We start from the raw sequence: 20,094 nt of genomic DNA, 5'->3' as shown, positions 1-20,094 counted from the left end.
AAATCTAGCTTCTTTTTCCAGGAAAAAATAGCTCTCTAGACCATCTAGGGAGGGGAAAGAAATCATGTAAATGATGATAGCAAAACTTCAATGACTGTTTTCTAACATATTGATCATATATAATTGCTTGTCAAGTCTTGCTTATTCTACTTCCACAACACTCTTATATCTGTCCTCTTCTCTTCCACTGAATAAAAGTTTTCATCATCTCTTGCCTAAACAATGGCAATAGTTTTTCACTTGGTCTCCATGTGGTCAGTCTCTTTCTTCACCAGTATTTCTTCTATATAGTACCAAATTGGTATTCTAAAACATATTCCTACCATGAAATTCTCCTGGTTTCCAACTCTGTTCAGGATCATTCAAAGCATTGCCCAACTTCCCAAATACCATCCATCTCGGCAGCTCTCCTCATGTAGTATCTACTTAACTGTCCATGTGCACTGGCTGATCAAGATGATAATGGACTGAGTGTATCTGAGCAAGAAGAATTCTTTGTTCACTCAATTTTTCCCATGTAAACAAAGTTAATTAAGCTTCTGTTGAGTGACCATGAATCTAGTTTAGGAGACTGCTATGTTCTTGGGCTTGATGCAATCAGCACAAATGGAAGCATCTGGAAGACTTCACCATATAAGGAAATCAACTTAGTCCCTTTGCTGGACATCCTCCATGTCAGCAGAAAAAAAATTTTGCCTTCTTGCCTTGCCTGATAATAATAATCAGAGAAATAAATGTTTTCATTAGATTGAATTCAAAATCTATGCAACTTCCTCAGCTATTTTTAATATTTATACTTTGCAAGGCACAGAGTAGGAAACAAAAAAAAAATAAAGGCAATATAATGTAGTAATCCATTTTGGCAAAAAATACAGAGTTCATAGAGGCAGGCAGTATAAAATAAAGCTAGAAAGGTGGGATGAAGTGATGTTTTGAAAGCCAGGCAAGAGTTTGCCTTTATCTTATAAGCACAGGAAGCTACAACAAACCTGTTGAGGTGTGGGGAGACATAATACAATCAGATTTGTGAATCAGAGAAAATATTTTGACAAAAACATGAAGGATAAATTGGGAAATTATAAGGCTATTGTCATAGAAAAGAAGATTAAATCAATATGATAGTAATAGAATTTTAATGGAAAGAAGAAATCTAAAAAGCTATCTCAGACATGTTTTTAATATAGCTTTTCTGTGACCTCTGATTCTACATATGTACATTTCAATACTTTGGATGACAAAATTGGGATTCTAAACAAAGATCTTGGTGTTTGGATGGACTAAATTAACAGGATGAAATTCAATAAGGGAAAAAGCAAATATCTATCCTTTGTTAATATATATCCACTAACCACAAAAACAATGCCATACAAGGAACAGATATCAGAGGACTGATCTAACAATAGTAAAATGTGGAAAAAAACTTAAGGGTTTTAGTAAACTAACTGGCACTTCACAGCCTTTTTCTTACCAGGTTTTCTTACTTATCTCCTCAATCCTTTTCAGATTCATCTTGCCCTTAAAGCAAAGTGGATTTAGTGCTGGACCTAGGGTAACTGTTTAGACACTTATTAATTTTTTAACCCTGGGCAAGTCATATAACTGATGTCTTTCTCAGTTTCCTTAACTACAAAATGGGTACTAATAATCTCAATTAAAGGCTTGTTGTGAAGATTTAATCATATTTATGAAGTACTTCTTACAGTGCCTGACATATAGGAGGTGTTTAGAAATAAATTTCCTTTTCTGCCTAAATGTCAACATAACTATATTTAGCCATATTTTCTTTACTTTATCCCCTCTCTTGGTGATTTTATGTATTCTCATGGTTTCAATTATTTCCGTACAAATGACTCCTAACTCCACATATCAAGTCCCCATTATCTCCCATCTTTCCAGCTGTTTTCTGGTCCTATTTGTATTTTTTTTCTACCAGCCCCTTAAACAAAGTCTCAATTAGAATTTATCTTTCCATTCCTCAGTGCTACCCATTTCTGTCCCCTGTGTGGGCTGTAGACAGCAGGAGAATAAAGTACACTGAGAACCATAGTGAAAACAAAAACAAAAACAAAAAAAATAGAATTTATCTTTCCTTCTTAGTCTGACTATTCTGCAAATTCCACTTACTATAGTAATCCTGAGACACACAAATGCAAAAATCTAGTCATTTTTTGACTCTCCCCTTTATCCCATCCCTCAAGTACTTTAGAATCTACCTCTTCAATCTACCAAATTCATTCTCTTCTTTTGAATTTATGTTTCCATTCTTATTTTCCCCTAAGTAAGACCTTGCTAGTTGGTTTTCTTGTCTCCAGTCTCATTCCTTTTCTGGTTCCTTCTTTAAGACCAGCATATAAGCATTTATTAAGTACCTTTTATGGGCCATCCACTGTATTAAATGCTGGGAATAAAAAGGCAAAGAACAGTCCCTTTTCTGAAGGACCTTATGGTCTAATAGAAGAGGCAAAAGGCAAACAAGATAAATACAGATAAAATTGGAGCTAATCAATAGAAAGATGTCATTAAGATTAAGGGAGATTGGGATCAACTTCTTGGAGTAGGTAGGATTTTAACTGAGATTTAAAGGAAGTCAGAAAATCTAGGAGGCTAAGAATTCCAGGCATGGAGGCTTAACAGTGAAAGTGCACAAAGTTGTTCCAGGGACAAGGAAGAGTAAGGGTGGGAGTTAGGATTAAAGTATAAAATATAAGAAGCCTGAGAAGATAAGGAGTCAGATTATGCATGGACTTTAAAAGACCAACAGAAGATTTTATATTTAAATCTTAGGTGGGAAGCTAATAGAATTTATCAAATTTGAGGAATTATGACTTAGTCAGATTTGAGCTTTAGGAAGATCATTTTGACAGCTGAGTGGAGGATGGACTGAAGAGATACTTTCCGAAGAGTAGAGAAGCTATTGCAATAATCCAAGTTGTGAGGTACTAAGGGCCTACACTAGAGTAGTAGCAGTGTTAGCAGAGAAAAGAGGACCTTTATGAAAGAACATTACAAAGGCAGAATCAACAGGATTTGGCAATTGATCAGAAATGGAGGCTGAGAGAAAAGGATTTGAAGATAACATCTAGAATAGATTGTGAGTGAGTAGGGGATTGGATATAGTGACAGGAAAATGAAGAAGAGAGAGGAGAAAGATGTAAGAGATCTATAGAACATCCAGTTTGAAATGTACAATGGGCTGACCAGAGATCAAGAGATAAAGTAGGGCTGCATAAATAGATCTAAGAACCATCTGCATAGAGATGATAAGTGAATCCATGAGAGCTGATGAAATCACCAAGTATATTTGCCAAAAAAAAAAAAAAAAATTTTCCACGTGTTCATATAACTGCCAAAATTGTCTTTCTAATAAACAAATTTTACAATGCCACTCCCTCGTCCCTTGTGCTTATGAGATGAAATACAAACTTTCTTTCCTTGAATTTAAGGACATCTTAAGCCTGGCTTCAAATTATCTTTTCAGATATTTCATTTTATTCTCTATCATTACCATAATTCATATTCATAGAGTACCTTAAGTTTTACAAAGTACTTTAATTTGTTATCTCAAGTACTCTTCATCTCAGCTAAACTGTTCTCTGACCTCATCTTGCATTGTCTTGCCATCATGCAGACAAGTCATTTGCCATGCCTAAAATGCATTCACTCTTTGTCTCTTGACTGTTGGAATGTTTCTTTTCATCTATGGTCCACCTCAGCTGCCATGCCCATGAAAATTTTTCTGAAAGTAATTTCTTTTCTCAATCCCAGAGCCTTTTTTTAGTCTCTTTTTCTGGTTTATGGCAGCCTGCTTTGTATTACACTCATTTTAATATCTGTCTTTCCCTCTAGTAGATCAAAAATACCTTTCAGTGACTCTTGTTTTTCATTTCTATATTCCCAGCATGGGGCTCTGCCTATATATAGTAGAGGTATAAGAAACACACATACACACATTTGTTGAATTGAATTAATGGAATTCTGTAACTGAAATGGACCCATACAAATCACTACATTTGTCTTTCTGGCTTTGGACAGTATTTTCATCAGTTATGTTATACAAATAATTGATCAATCCCTTCAATTTATTTCATAGAATGAGAAAACTGAGACCAAGATAGACCAAGTCACAATTCCTCAAATTTGATAAAAAGGGTAAAATGTAAAGTAACTACTTTTTATAGAGTTTTGCAAGAATCAAATGAAATGTTAAATGGTATATAACTGTTAGCTATAATTATTATAATATGACAAGCCTTTCCAAGGTATACTCCTAACTCCCTAAATTTTCTCTACTTTGTCATAAGAAACCTCTTTAATCAGGAAACTCACTCTACCCCTACATTTCATTCACTGGAATTACCTGCATCCTGGCAGCTTGATTAGCTAGGTTCTCCCTAAGCCTCCACTTTAAGGAGATTGCCCAGGCTAAACATTTCCATTCTTCTCCTGGCTGCACTGCTGACTCCGGATTTTCTCTCTTTTCCAATTAAAATATAATTTTACATTTGACTCCTTGAAGCCAAATACTTTCCTTTTACTTAAAAAAAATTTTTTCAAGCATATAACATGACACACCATAAGTACTTAATAAATACTTGTTGATTAGTCTTGCTGCAGTTCATTCATAATCATCTATTATTTTAATTCTTTGAAAATTGTAGCATTCCCTGAGTTGCAAGTATATAGATCACCATAAGAATATTGATTTTAAAATGATGGATTTTTGTTTCAGGGAGAAACTTGAGGTCATTAAAATTCCTGCACATTTCCCCACAGATAATCTAGCAGTTTCTTCTCCTTCAGTTCATTTTTGAATCTTGTTCATTGTTCATCTTTATTAGAGATGTCAAACATAGTTCACAGACTCAATGTCCCAGAGCACTCCTCGGTGCATTCCAACCAGATTAAACTCTAATTGGGAAATAATTAACAAAATGATTAAATAAATAAATAACAACAAAATAATGATAATATTACATTTTAAAACTAGATTTGCAACCCACATGGATTTTTATATGTAGATTTATGGTCCTATTTTTATACCACTGATTTACAATCTGAATATTTGAGTAACAATAATTTAAAAATGCCTTACAAACCCTAAAATGCTTTGTAAATGCCAGTTGCTATTATAGTTGTTGTTATGTACTGATGGATCAGTTCTGTAGACTGAGAACTGAAGACCATTTTCCATGTGTCTTTGTTTCCTAGGTTAACATTGCCAATTGTCACTCTCTAATGGGCATACTAGTAATAAGTCTTCCATATTTACCTATGTTCATCCTCAAAAAGCAAATAATATCAATTGCTGCTGCTAAAATCTGAAAATATTTTCCTCCAATCTTTCAAAAATCTCTCCTTCTGGGAAGCCTTTAATAAGATATCCTAGCTTCTAATTATTCTACTAATCTGCCTACAATTAGTGCTAATAATACTAAACAACTATTTTTAATTGTATGCTTCTTTGTATATTTATTATTAACTATAATAGCTATTATACTATTATTAACTATATTGTTAATAATTCTTATTAATATATCAACAAATATATTATTAATTGTACTATTATTATACTACTATACTACACTAAAAGCTATTAACTATAATAGCTCATATTTACATAAGTCTTTAAGGTCTTACAAAGCACTTTGTTTCCATTAATCCTGTGAGACAGTGAAAGCAGAATAGAAGCCGTGTGGCAAGATAGAAAACATTCTGACTAGAGTTAAGTGATCTGAGTTCACATCTTACTTCTGATTTTCTTTCTTGTGTGATCTTCAAATTTACTTAACCTTTCTTGGTTCCTCATGTATACATCTATAAAGCAAGATGGTAAAATGAAGGGCTGGAATATATGGCCTCTGAGGTCCCATTTACTTCTAAGATCTTATAAAATCATGTGATTTATCCATAATCATTCAACTAATAGATATTTCCATCTTTGTATGTTGTATCTCCATTTTGTTTTAGTTAATGTCTGATCTGTACTGTTAGGTTCCCTGACAAAAAGAACCAAATATCTTCCCCCTTTTAAGAGTAATTTATTCAACTATAGTCAGCATAATATGATGGAAAGAATCTAAGAATCAGAATCAGAAAACTTGGATTATTGTATCTTGACTGTGAGGCTAACTGTGTGACTATGGTCAATTAACTTTGCTTTTCTAAGACTCCATTTCCTCATCTGACAAATGGAATCATAGCGTCATAGCTTTAGAATTAGAAGAGAATGTAAATTCTAGCTGCTTGCAGGATTTTCTCCTTTGTGTGGTAATTCTGCTTCCCTTTCCTTTCCCCATTTTTCTTCAAACTCCCTTAACTTTTTAATAGTCTCTTCTAGGAGAGAGTTATGTGATGGGGGGCAGGAATTGTTCCCCTTTAGGTTGTTATCTGCTGTCTCTCTGCTGTTAACTTCCTCGGGGTTGGATACCCGCTCTTTCTCTGTGTAGTAGGAATCTATGGTTTCTTTGGCTTTTTTGCTCATATTTAAAAAATCTTTTGGGGTCTGTCCCTGGGGTAGGAAATTATTTATTTACTTCTTTACCAGCTTCCTCCCAGACTGGATGGATGCAGCGGCTCCTGCGCCTGAGCTAAGATAGAGCTCTGGGAGAGAGTTCCCCACCCCCTCCCTGGGAGTGCCTCAGAGGTGACTAGCACTGCTGTGCCCCGAGGGGCACAGTTTTAGTGGCTTCCCTGAGGTTGAGACTGACCAGTAAAGGCAGCACAAAGCCCAGCCTATGCGTCCCGGTGGGGCGTGGATGTCTGCAGCAGGTGACGTGAGAAGCCCCTGTGCTCAAACTGGAAGTGTCTGCCAGAAACCGCGGTCCCTAGTTCAAAGGTTCCGCTTCTCTGGGACTTCCTGGAGCTGAGTTTCACTCCCTCCAGCTAAACTAGGCAGTGTGTGTTGCCTTGGGCCGTATCCGCCCACTTGTCAATCTCTTTAACTATTCTCAGGTGGGAGCTGAGGCCACACCCCCTGGTGCCAAGATCTGCTGAGTCACCTCCAGGATTCCGGGGAAAATCTAATCTGAGTTTTTAAAGTATTTTAGCTTTCTCTTCTGAACTGCTAAATAATTAGCAGAGAAGAGCTAATAGCCTGTGCCAGATTCCTTTATCTCAGTGGCTTCTCTGATCCCAGAGCCCTTCCCAGTGCGATCGGCAGAGTATGCTAGCACCCAGCCGTCTGTGCTGGCCTCTCTTCTTCCTCCCCTGGGGACTGACCTTTTCTGTTGAAACTCCAGATTCTCTTCAGCTGGTAAGTCGTGCTTCCAGTCCTTGTGGTATCTATCAATCCAGGGCTTATTTTGAGGCTTAATTTATCTAATTGGTTGTGAGGGAGTGAGGACGTTCACAGAGTAGTGTGTTTCTTCTCCGCCATCTTGGCTCCGCCCCCGAGAATGTAAATTCAAAATAGCAATACGCTTTATTATCTTTCATAGTCAAATATCGTTGACTTCATCATCATATATTAATGATCAAATCAATTATTATAATTGCTTCTATATGAGCTAGTACTGTAATGCTTAATGAATTGAGTTGAATTTATTTTCTCATAGAGTTTTTTAAAGTACTTCTCACAAAGTTAAAAGTGAGTTTTTATTATTGTTATTCATATAGAAATTTGTCTAGTTGGTGGTATTGGCTTGGCTAAGGAATGAGTTCTTGACCAATGATCAACCATGTGTCATCATTACTTATTAGATTGTTTTAAACCAAAACTCATCTTCATATTTTACATAAAGTATCATCTAAATGAAGAAAGCCCTGTCTCACTGTTTAAGATTATTGCAATAATCAAGAGGAGCAGCAGTTCTCTCTGGGAATATTTTGTACCTAAGTCACTATGTCCTACTATAGCTGCCTTGCTTATTTCTGGTGGGTGAGCACTCAAGAGGAGCACTGGCTTCCTCCCAGGTTACTTGAAGAAAATCCCAATTGTACACAAACAAAAACAGGTTATTCTAATAGAAAACAGTAGCTGACCTCATCCAAGAGGGAGTCACTTGTCATTAAGTCGTGTCAGTAGTTGACACTGCCAATCCAAACATCTGGAATCACTTGCACAGAAAGTCATGAAGTGTGAAACCTTTCGATATGACAATCCTTCTTTCTATTCCTTGATTTATCAATCTATTTGTCCTGCATTGCCAATATTGCTCCCTAGGGTAGGTTGCAAAAACAAATATTAAAAATGAGACATGACTTTATCACAACACAGTAGTAGGTCAAGGTTTTATTAATGGAGCCTGTGATGATTTTTTAAAAATAAACAAGTTTTTGAACCTTCATTTTTAAAACTTTAATCACCAACCAAAAGATTTTTTTTCTTTTCCTTATGTTTTGCTTTTAGTACACACCCATCAATACAGCATATTTTGTCGATAGGATACTGATAGTGTTTTCAATAATTCCATTCATATGCAGAGGCTTAAAGTATGCTTACATAACAAAATACTATAAGCAAAAGAATGCAAACTATTATTTTGGGAGGTAATGGGACAAAATAAAGAAATAAGCCTTAAGTCTGAATTTGGGATGCCTAAGTATGAGGGCTGGCTTGCACATTCTGAACCTCAGTTTCTCCACTAGCCAGGTGAGAATAACAACACTTGCACTACCTGCCATTAGATATTATTGTGAAGATTAAATGAGATAATGGAGATAAAGCATTTTGTTGAAAGTGTAACACGAGTCAGCTGTTAATTTAGTATCATCCTTGTAGTTGTTAAAGAGTGTTTAATCTGGGCAGCTTAATCAATTTGATAAAACCAAAGGGATTAAACTTTAGGGATAAATATCAGTTATTGAATTTGTTGGCCTGCATTGTCACCTTGAAGTATATGCCCCTAGAAGGTGAGCTGCAGATTTTATTTGAATGTTTCAGACATGTAAAGTACAATGATAAAATATTCACCATTTCACAAACAACCTTCTGGGAAAACTGGAAAACAATAAGATACAAACTAAGAATAGAGCAACATCTTACACCATACATCATACTACCATAAGGTCAAAATGGGTGTATGATTTAGACATAAAGGGTAATACTATAAGCAAATGAGAAGAGAAAGAAATAGTCTACCTATCAGATATATGGGAAAGGAAGACCAAACAAGAGATAGAGAACATTATGAAATGTGAAATGCATGATTTTGATTACATTAAATTAAAAAGTTGTTGTACAAACAAGTACAACCAAAATTAGAAGAAAATCAGAAAGTTGGAAATAATCTTTACATCAAGTTTCTCTGATAAAGGCCTCTTTTGTAAAATGTATAGAGAATGGAGTAAAATTATAAGAAGATAATTCATTCTCCAAATGATAAATGGTCAAAGGTTATGAACAGGAAGTATTCAAGCTAAGAAATCAAAGCTATCTATAAATATATGAAAAAGTGCTCTAAATCACTTTTGATTAGAGAAATACAGTTTATAACAACTCTGAAGTACCGCCTCAGATTAGCACTATCAGATTAGCTAATATGACAAAAAAAAAAGAAAAATAATGAATGTTGGCAAGGATGTGGGAAAACTGGGACACTAATGCACTGTTGGTAAAATTGTGAACTGATCCAACCATTCTAGAGAGAACTTCAGAACTGTGCCCAAAGGGCAAGTATGCTGCATACTCTTTGATCCAGTAATACTGTGCGAGGTCTGCATCCCAAAGAAATCACCAAAACTAAAAAAGGACTTACATGTGTGAAAAATATTTAAGGCAGACCTTTTCATGGTAACAAAATATTGGGAATTGAAAGGATAGCCATCAACTGCGGAATGGCTAAAAATATTCTCGTACATTAATGTAATTAATACATTACCATTATGTAATTTAAAAAAATTATAAACAAACAGATTTCAGTAAAACCAGGAAAAACTTATTATGAAATGATGAAAAATGAAATGAACAGAACCAAGGAAACATTATATACAGTATCAGCACCATTGTGTGATAATGAATTAACTATGAATGACAGCTCTTTTCAACAACAAATGATCCAAATACAAAGGACTCAAAAAAGAAAACGTTAACCACTTTCAGATAACTGAGAATCTGAATGCAGATTGAAGTATTTACTTTATTTTTTTTGAATATTTTTCCTTTTGACCTGTTTCTTCTTTTACAGCTCTGACTAATATGGAAATATGTTTCACATGACAACACAGATATATCAAATTGCCTAACAGCTTAGAAAGAGGGAAGGGAAGAAAAAGAAAAATTTGAAACTCAAAATTTTGTAAAAACAAATGTTAAAAATTGCCTTGATGTGTATTTGGGGGGAAAATAAAATACTATTAAAGAATTTGAAAGAAAACTTTAAATAAAAATGTTTTTAAAATTGGAAAAATGTGATTATTCAAATATGAATTATGATAATCTTATTTTTTGTTTGTTTTGTCTTTGAATCCAGCTATTTAACTTGTTGGGTTAGATTAGATTAGATGGATGATTCTGAGGGAGGGAGGAAATCATTGGTTCAGAACGAACCTCAAAACCTAAAAAGGTTTTTAGAAAGAATTTTATTGTCAGTTTGACAGAATAGAGAGTTGGGGCAGGGGGAAGATATGGATCTCTCAGATATGGAGTTCAGTAAGACCATAAGGATAAGTACCCGGGTAGCCAACATGTAAACAGTTAAGCAGTTTCCCAAAAAAAGACAGCTGCAAGATAAGGTTATTAGATAGGTATAAATAGTCAATAGAATGTGGTTGAAGCCAAAAGATAAGCCATTGGGGAACCCCAAAACATGAGCAGACTCAAATATTTGGGTGGATCTAAGTATTTCTTGTAGTGGTATCTGGCTTTCCTGGAATACCTCTATGGTCAGCCTGACTTCTATAGTAAACTTTACATTAGATGATTTCTAATCACAAAAAACTAGATCCAAATAATATTAAAAGCTACCATAAATCATCAGCATCTTTATATATTACCAACAAAGTCCAATAAAAAGAGATACAAAGAGAAATTAAAATAACTGTGGATAATATAAACTATTTGGGAGTCTATCTGTCAAGGCAAAGTCAGAAACTATATGAACACAACTACAAAACACTTTTCACACAAATAAAGTCAGATCTAATCAGTTGGAAAAATATCATGTGCTCATGGGTAGGTGTAATGGGCCAGAACTCTGGAGAAATATACTTGAGACAAGGATTCTTACAAGGTGTTAACTCAATGGAATTTATAAGACAATGGTTATCTTGTTTAATATGGTTATTAATTGTTCTCTAGTTCAGTATGATTGATTTAATCTTACAACAAATAATGGTTCCCTAGTAATATAATAATTAGCTTATATCCAGTATGATGAATTGATTTAATTGTAATAGAGTATATAAGTTGGGAACAAACTCAGTCACAGAAAAAAGACTTGACCAGCCTTGTGGTGGCTCTCCTGCTTTCATCACTTCTCCACTAAGATCAAGGACTCAAACTGGTCCCACGAATCCTCTAAAAAGCTACTCTGGACACTATATTTTAATCCACCCTGGTGTGGGGGCTCTAAAAAACAATGGTACGTTTTGTTACCCCAACTTGGAGGCTCTAGAAAGCAAGACATTACATTGAAATGTGCAAACTGCTGACTGGCTAATTGGCTGAGACTACTGATTCACTCTAACTGTCTGAAGGAGTTAATAAAGACTTTGGACTTTATCCCTGACTATTCTCATGGTGATTATTCTGTTGAAACCAAGGCTGGTCCCGAGACCTCCAGAAAACTAACCAGAACATTAAAGGTAGGCTGAGTGAATATAATAAAAATGACAATACTAACTAAATCAATCTACTTATTTAGTGACATACCAATCAAACTCCCAAGAAATTATTTTACAGATCTAGAAAAAACAATAACAAAGTGCATCTGGAAGAACAAAAGGTCAAAAATTTCAAGGGAATTGATGGAAAAATTGCCAATGAAGGTGGCCTAGTTGTGACAGACCTAAAACTATATTATAAAACACCAGTCATCAAAACCATTTAAGACTGGCTAAGAAATAGAGTAGTTGATCAATGGAAGAGATTAGGTTCACAGGACAAAATAGTCAATGACTATAGCAATCTAGTGTCTGACAAACCCATCTCTTTTGGGATGTCACTATTTGACAAAAACTGCTGGGAAAATTGGAAACCAGTATGACAGAAACTAGGCATTGACTCACAACTAACATCATATAACTAAGATGAGGTTGAAATGGGTTCCTGATTCAGACATAAAGAGTGATATTATAAGTAAATTAGAAGAACATATCTCTCAGATCTATGGAAAGAGGAATTTATGACCAAAGAAGAACTGGAGCTCATTATTGAACACAAAATAAATAATTTTGATTATATTAAGTTAAAAAGGTTTTGTACAAACAAAACAAATGCAGACAAGATTAGAAGGGAAGTAATAAACATTCAAGGGTTCTGATAAAGGTCTCATTTCTAAAATATATAGAGAATTGATTCAAATTTATAAAAATTCAAGCCATTCTCCAATTGATAAATGGTCAAAAGATATGAACAGACAATTTTCAGATGATGAAACTGAAACTATTTCTAGTCATATGAAAAGGTGCTCTAAATAACTTTTGATAAGAGAAATGCAAATTAAAACAACTCTGAGGTAGCATTACACACCTCTCAGATTGGCTAAGATGACAGAAAACGATAATGATGAATGTTGGAGGGGATGTGGGAAAATTGGGACACTGATACATTGCTGGTGGAATTGTGAACAGATCCAACCATTCTGGAGAGCAATTTGGAACTATGCTCAAAGAATTATCAAAGTGTGCATACCTTTTGATCTAGCAATACTTCTCCTAGGCTTATATCCCAAAAAGATCTTAAAGGAGGAAAAGGGACCCACGTATGCAAGAATGTTTGTGGCCTCTCTTTTTGTAGTGGCAAGAAAGTGGAAACTGAGTGGATGCCAGCAGTTGGAGAATGGCTAAATAAGTTATGGTATATGAATGTTATGGAATATTATTGTTCTATAAAAAACGATCAGTAGGATGATTTCAGAGAGACCTGAAGAGACTTACATGAACTAAGTGAAATGAGCAGAACCAGGAGATCATTGTACACAGCACAACAAAACTATATGATGATCAATTCTAATGGACCTGGCTCTTTTCATCTATGGGATGATTGATGCCAATTCCAATAATCTTGTGATGATGAGAGCCATCTACACCCAGAGAGAGGATTATGGGAACTGAGTGTGGTTCACTACATGTCATTTTCACTTCTTTTGTTATTTGCTTGAATTTTATTTTCTTTCTCATTTTTTTTCCTTTTTGATCAGATTTATTTTGTGTAGCAAGATAATTGCATAAATATGTATGCCTATATTCTATTTACATATATTTTTATGATGTTTAACATATATTGGATTACATGCCATCTGGGGAGGAAGTGAGGGGAAGAATGGGAAACACAAGGTTTTGCAAGAGTCAGTGATGAAAAATTATCTTGCATTTGTTTTGAAAATAAAAAGCTTCAATTAAAAATTAAATATATAATGTATACTAAAATAATAGTATGTGAAACTTCATATGTAGTACAGTTCCTAGCAAGGCACTTTCTCACTTTTTAAAAACAAAATTATAAAGTGGTCTACTAAACAGAGTGAATGCTTAGCATAAGCTAACCTATTCTCCAGGGGTAAAGAACTTGGAAAACAGATGATGTGCAGTGCTAGTTTCAGGTTTGGATTGTGGATATAGGTTTCATGCCAGAATCTTTCAATATATCTAGATAATTAAAAATAAATACCTCAGACTTAGTTTCGATGTGCTTCAGCAAAACAAAAACAAAAGAGCAATAACAAGAACCTTCCAAAAATCAAAGGTATTATCTCATTCCTTGAGCAAAGATGACAATGAACTATTTGAAACAGTAGAACAGTAAAAAAAAAGTAGAAATGGTCTCTTGGCAGCTAAGCGTCAATTTCTCTGAACTTTGTTGGAGATAAACTAATGCAAGCTAAACCAATTTAAGACCATCCAAATATTTCATGGATATGCAGAATATTAGCATTAAAAGAAATTGTAGTGCCCGCCTACTTCAATCTATCTTTAGAAAAGAATTGTAATTACAACATATCTTTGGTCATCCAGACTCCAACATGGGGGAAAAAGGTACCTCCCCAATAGCCTATCCCTCTTTTGAAACTTTGTGAAAGAGATAGATAAATGAGCAGTTGAAACCTTTATTGAAAAAGGCTCCATTTGGCTCAAGAAATTTTGGGATTTATCACATCTTTATAGAAATAGTGGCTTACCAAAAAAAGAAAAAAAGGAAGAAGAAGAAAAAGATGTAAATAAAAGAAACTGTGGCTTACATAATGGTCATAGCAATTGTTGAGAATAGTAAAAAATTCTGATTTTATGTATTTGGTTGTAGGTAAAATACCCATAATGAAGAATTCATTCAATTCTATGCAAGATTTAAAATATACACATACAACATGATTTGGGACTAAGTAGTGTCTTGTGTGCTTTTTTATCTGATTTATGAATTCATATTTGGAAAAAATTTTGACAATAAGGCAAGGCAAAAAGCAATCATTTATTAAGTGCTTACTATACACCACACACTGTGAAAGGCTGAGAATAAGAAAAACAGTACCTGTCCTCAAAGAATTTACATTTACATTTTAATGAGAGAAAACCTTATACAAAAGAGAGAACAAAGGGAAAACAGATGAGAGTAAGAAGCAGAGCCAATACAGAAATGAAGTGTGAAGATAGATCCCAAAACGGAGGTCCTTGGAAGAATTCACCAATAGAAGCTATTGATCATTTATATTTTTTCTTTTCTGAGCACCATCTTAGGCCAAGTAAAGTAAATCTTTATGAAAACAAGTTATCTAATACTTTTAACATGTTTAACATGTATGAGACTGTCTGCCATCTAGGGGAGGGGGTAGAGAGAGGAAGGGAAAAGTTGGAACAGAAGTGATTGCAAGGGACAATGTTGAAAAATTACCCATATATATGTTCTCTCAATGAAAAGCTATAATAAAAAAAAATTTAAAAAAGAAAACAAGTTATCTAAAGAAACTACACAAATAGCTTTTCAAAAAAAATTAATATTCTACATCCTTTGATAGATGTGGTAAAGAAAGAAGGAAACAAATCTATATTAAATGCCTACTACTATTTTGTGTGTGACTAAGATGAATAAAAACAGAATGAAAGCATAGAAAGGAAGAACTATATCATTTTTATAAGTGATGACATTCTGTTTTAATTAAAAATTTTGCTGTTTGTTTTATGGCTCTTCAGTCAGTCAATAAACATTCATTAATTACCTATTATATGCCAGGCAAAAAGAAACAAAACATAGGCTCTGCCTTCAAGGAACCTGTTTAATGACCATCATTATCATCCAACCATTGGATCTCCATTGTCTTTTAGAAAAGAGATTTATTGAGAAAGTATCTCCAGAAAAATAATAGATACTAAATAATCCTCAGAATCCTTTCTCCCTAAATACACAGAGTTATAGGATAAAATGGGCTCAAATAATGGTAATAAGATATACGTGGAGAGAATACATGTGGCCAAGAAGTGCTTCCTGATTTCTAATCCCAGAGGTTCTCTTACTTTACAGAGTCCTTGAGAGTTTCTCCTTAGGTATAGCTTTCTGTTAGGTTCAATGGATCAGTATCTTTCTAGAATACATGGTCAATATTTTTCTATGAGATGTCATGAACCCTGAAACTTGGCATCAGGAAGGAAAAGAAGCAAAAAAATATATCTTCTCAGTTCAAGCTCAACAATTCATGACTTATTGGTCCTGCTAGTTCTTTAGCCAACCAAATGGCCTTATGACCCATAAAATACCAATCCCTCAGTCATTGATGACCAGAAGTAAACTCATTATGCATCCTCTTATTGGATTAGAATTAGGCCGACAATATTCACTTATGCTCTAAGTACTGAATCTAGACAGGAAGCTCTGCTTCAAGGACTGCCTTCTCGGGCATTAGGTGGTCTCCCATTATATCTTTATTTTCCACACATTGTCTTCCCCATTAGAACTTAAGACTTTGAAGAAAGGGACTATTTTCATTTTTGAATTGCATCCCAGAATAGATAAGTCTATTGAGTAATTGATTCCTCATTGGCTTATTTTGAAAATATGTATTTGTAGATTTAATATTGTGCTGTGTTTTCCTCCAGTGAGGCATCCTGATGATATGAATCCCAGAAATTTTTACTGAGTAAAATATTGACAAAGGATTTTCTCAAAGGAAAGGAAGGTAAAGACACGCAATTCTCCAATAAGTTCTTGACTAGAAGGCACCACATGTTTTGCATTGATAGTAGGTTGCCAAGGATTGTTAAGTACTTCTACCTGATCTATGAAAAATGGTTCATATGCTATATGCAGAAGAACAAGTGCCAGCTCTCCCATTTTGGGATTCTAAGTATGCAGGAGCTTACCTCTGTGGTTTGAGGAAGAAAACAGACATTTTTTTTTTTTTTCCTCTTGGCATTCATCCCATTCTCTTATTTCTCCAACAGAATTCATAGAAGAGAAGTTTAATGTAACAGAGTGGTGGTGGTGGGGGGGAGGAAAGTCTTTCAAAAATAAAAAGAAAGCATACATTAAATGATGCTTGCTTTGTGCCAGGCACTGGGAATACAAATGCAAACAAAAAGAAAGATTGACCTTGCCTTCAAGGAGCTGACAATCTAACAGGTGGGACAAAATTACGAAAAACCTTGGAATATAACAAGGGAGTTTGGTGACATGTTTTAGGTAAGATTAGATAAGATTAAGCTCTAGGAGGGCTTAAATGTGAGACAGATGGAAGGCAGATTTTATTGCTATTATAATGAGTTAGATATAAGTTGATGAGTGCTTGGACTAAGAAAGTAATGGTGAGAATGGAAAAGAAAATGGAAAAAACTCTATTATTGTAATGCAGGGAAAAACTGAGGCAAGATAGAGATTAGAGAGTTATAATATTTTATTTGAAAGGGAGAAATTTACTAGGACCAAATGGATCCATGGTTTGGTCTCAGGGCTGAATGAGACTCTTCTCTTTTTCTTGTCTCCAAGAATGCAGCAGCCAATGTGAGTTCTCAATGACATATATACATGTGGCTCAGCTACAGGAGTAGGCAGAGGCAAGGGCAGAGCCAGAGTACTGAGAAAGAGAATAGGACTATCATCAATCAGTTCTAACAGGGTCAGGGGAGGCATTCTGATTAGTAGGGAAGGGTTGGGTCATGATGTCTTTGAAAGTCTTTCTCCTTATCTGGATCATCACTATTAAAAGGGAGGGGTGATTTTGCAGGATTTACCAGAACAATTAGGAACTGAGGCAGAACATTTCAGGGAAACCAAAGTAGGACAACTTAGGGAAATTGAATCGGGAGAATTAGGGAAACCAAGTCAGGACAATAAAAGAGAAATGTGGCACTGCACTATTCCACCCAAAATTTAGAGGTTAAATATAATTTCAAACAGTGAACCCAATGGTAAAGTACCTACAAACATAAGTCCTGTGTGTTCTTCTATCAGTATGATTACCTAGGTTAAATCAATGTGAATATTTTTTGTAAAAATCAATTTCCTGGAAAATAAAATTTTTTTCTATTTAATGAACAATCCTTGGCAAGTCCTGAGTGATTAAGCAAGGCAAAATCTTATTTGGAAAAATTTTATTGCACAGTTGTAAAAACAAAATGCCATCCAAAAAGTGAAGAATAGAAAAGCTCCTATTTTTGGAGTGGATTTTGAATTCTAATTGCTAGGATATAGCAACCTATTGTTCAGCCATAGGCTTTTTCTAAATTCCCACTGTCTAGAAGCATACAGATCTTTCTACAGTGCTGAAAAGAAGGAAATGACTCCAAATGAACCCAGTTTCCTTTTATTGTTTTAAAGGTAGACTACAATTATAGATAAATATAACTGGATTAGTCATAACATCCATAAAGGGATAAGTGAAATGATGCAATAAGATAAAAGTTCCTTGGAATCCAAGGGCTATTTCTGGTATCTGCCTTTATTGCCCTAGGGCCTAGCACAATGACTTGCAAATTTGAAGGTGTGTGGAGCAAGGGAAAAGGAACTAAACCTAGGATTCAATAATATAGGGCCCTCCCAATGAGAAAATTCTCTCTACCAATGTAGAGAACCAGAGCCTTGGGCACTGAGAGGATGGCTGATTTTCCTGGGATCACATAGACAAAGTATGTCAGAGGGTAGACTGGAACCTGAGTTTTTGTGACTGTAGTAGTTTCTCTACCGATTATGCCATGATGCTTTTTAATAAATTATTGTAATCTTGTGAGGTAATTGAGTTTAGGTGATTTGTTTAGGGTCACATATCTAGTAAATGTAGGAGGCCATATTTGAACTCAAGTCCTTCTGATTCCAAGGCTTCTGTTCTATCCACTGTGCCACCTAGCTGGCCCCTATAGTGCTCAATAAATTATATTTAAAATGAATGGAACACAGGTATAGTCTGGAAAATAGTTTCAGACAGGTCATTGTGGCATTCAATGAGAGCTAAGACTGATTATCAGTCAAATATTTATAAGGGAACTTTGTTTCAGGACATATATAAATATATATATATATATATATATATATATATATACCAGTAAATAGAATCCTTGTTTCATTGCACTGAGATTATTTGTTATTTAAATTGATTTTTGTAAAATTTAAAATTATACTATAATATTGGCAAGTTGAAGGAGTGGAAAGAGTATTGGTTTTTTGCTTGAATCTGAATTCAAATATTATTCCTGGTAATTATTCTGCCAGAGTTGGATTAAATGATGTCTATGGTCCCTTTCACCTCTACTGAATATTCTTAAATCAGAGTACATGGTAGAATGGATTGGGGGAATGCCTACATATTATTGAAGTAAATTAATTGAATTCACAGATCTATTCAATATGAAAGATTGCCACAGTTTTCTACTATCCTACAGACATGTTTGTACTTTAAAGCCAAATGAACAAAAGGCAGGAAGCCCTCTGGAAATAATTATGATCATGTCAACTGTCTTAACTGATGCTAAGATGTAATTTTGAATTCAAGTGTCTTCCTTTTGCTTGCATATGCTTGATAAAAAGAGTCCTGTCTGGTTGGACTGAAGAAGAGACAAGAAGGCTGGATATTCTCTTGCCTCTTTTCCTATACACATATCTTGGGCAATTTTTTTTTTCTTAGCTAAAATGGGATCAAAATTTATGATTTCCCTTTGATGAAAATTGCATGGAGCAGTTAATGATTCATAGTACCCACTAATCAGGATCCCTTTAATATAGAAATATTTTCCTCAGTCAAACAACTCACAGGAATTGTTCTCTGCACTGTGTGAAAGTCACCTTTTGGTATGAAACTCCTGAAGAAATCTTACATTTAGAGCTTCAAACAATTTTCTCTTTCTTCTCCTTAGCATGAAAGGGGTGGGGGGGGGGGGGAGGAAGCTTTCCAAATAAAAATTCCTTAATGTGAAAAAGTGGCTCAGGGGTCATCTCTGGGGATAGATTAATTCCCTGATCTTCCTGCAGCTATCACTCCTAGCCGTTGTAATTTAGAATGAAAATAACATAAAGAGTCCATTCATAAGAAGAATTATTTATTTTAGAATATTTCTGCAATAGAAGGATTGGAAATTGGGAGTTTGGGGAAGGGAGAGTCATAGTTGGGGGCATTGGTGCATTTCTTCTAAATATGAACCATATAATTTTCCTGTTGAACTAATGGAAAAACTGAAGTCAGAGAGAAGTATCAAGTCACATGGAGACTATTGCAAAGTTGGCATATGTATATGCCAACTTTGCAATAGCTTAAATTTACTATATATATATATAGTGAATTTTGACTCTGAAGACTTGAATTTCAAATCTGACTTTAAAATCAAACATTTTTAGATAATCATTCACATCACTTCTTCCCATATAGCTCCTCCTCCATCATCCTTAGAAATAAATATCATTTTCTTGTCTTCCCTTACCACATGGATCCCAGAGACTGCTTTGGATGGAAATCCTAAAATGGGATCCTCAAGCAAAGGGTAATAACATCTGTAGGAGATGACACTTGAAGAGATATCTATTTT

Source organism: Sminthopsis crassicaudata, chromosome 2 (genome assembly GCF_048593235.1).
Source record: "Sminthopsis crassicaudata isolate SCR6 chromosome 2, ASM4859323v1, whole genome shotgun sequence".
Taxonomy (NCBI): domain Eukaryota; kingdom Metazoa; phylum Chordata; class Mammalia; order Dasyuromorphia; family Dasyuridae; genus Sminthopsis; species Sminthopsis crassicaudata.
This window is presented reverse-complemented; position numbering follows the sequence as displayed.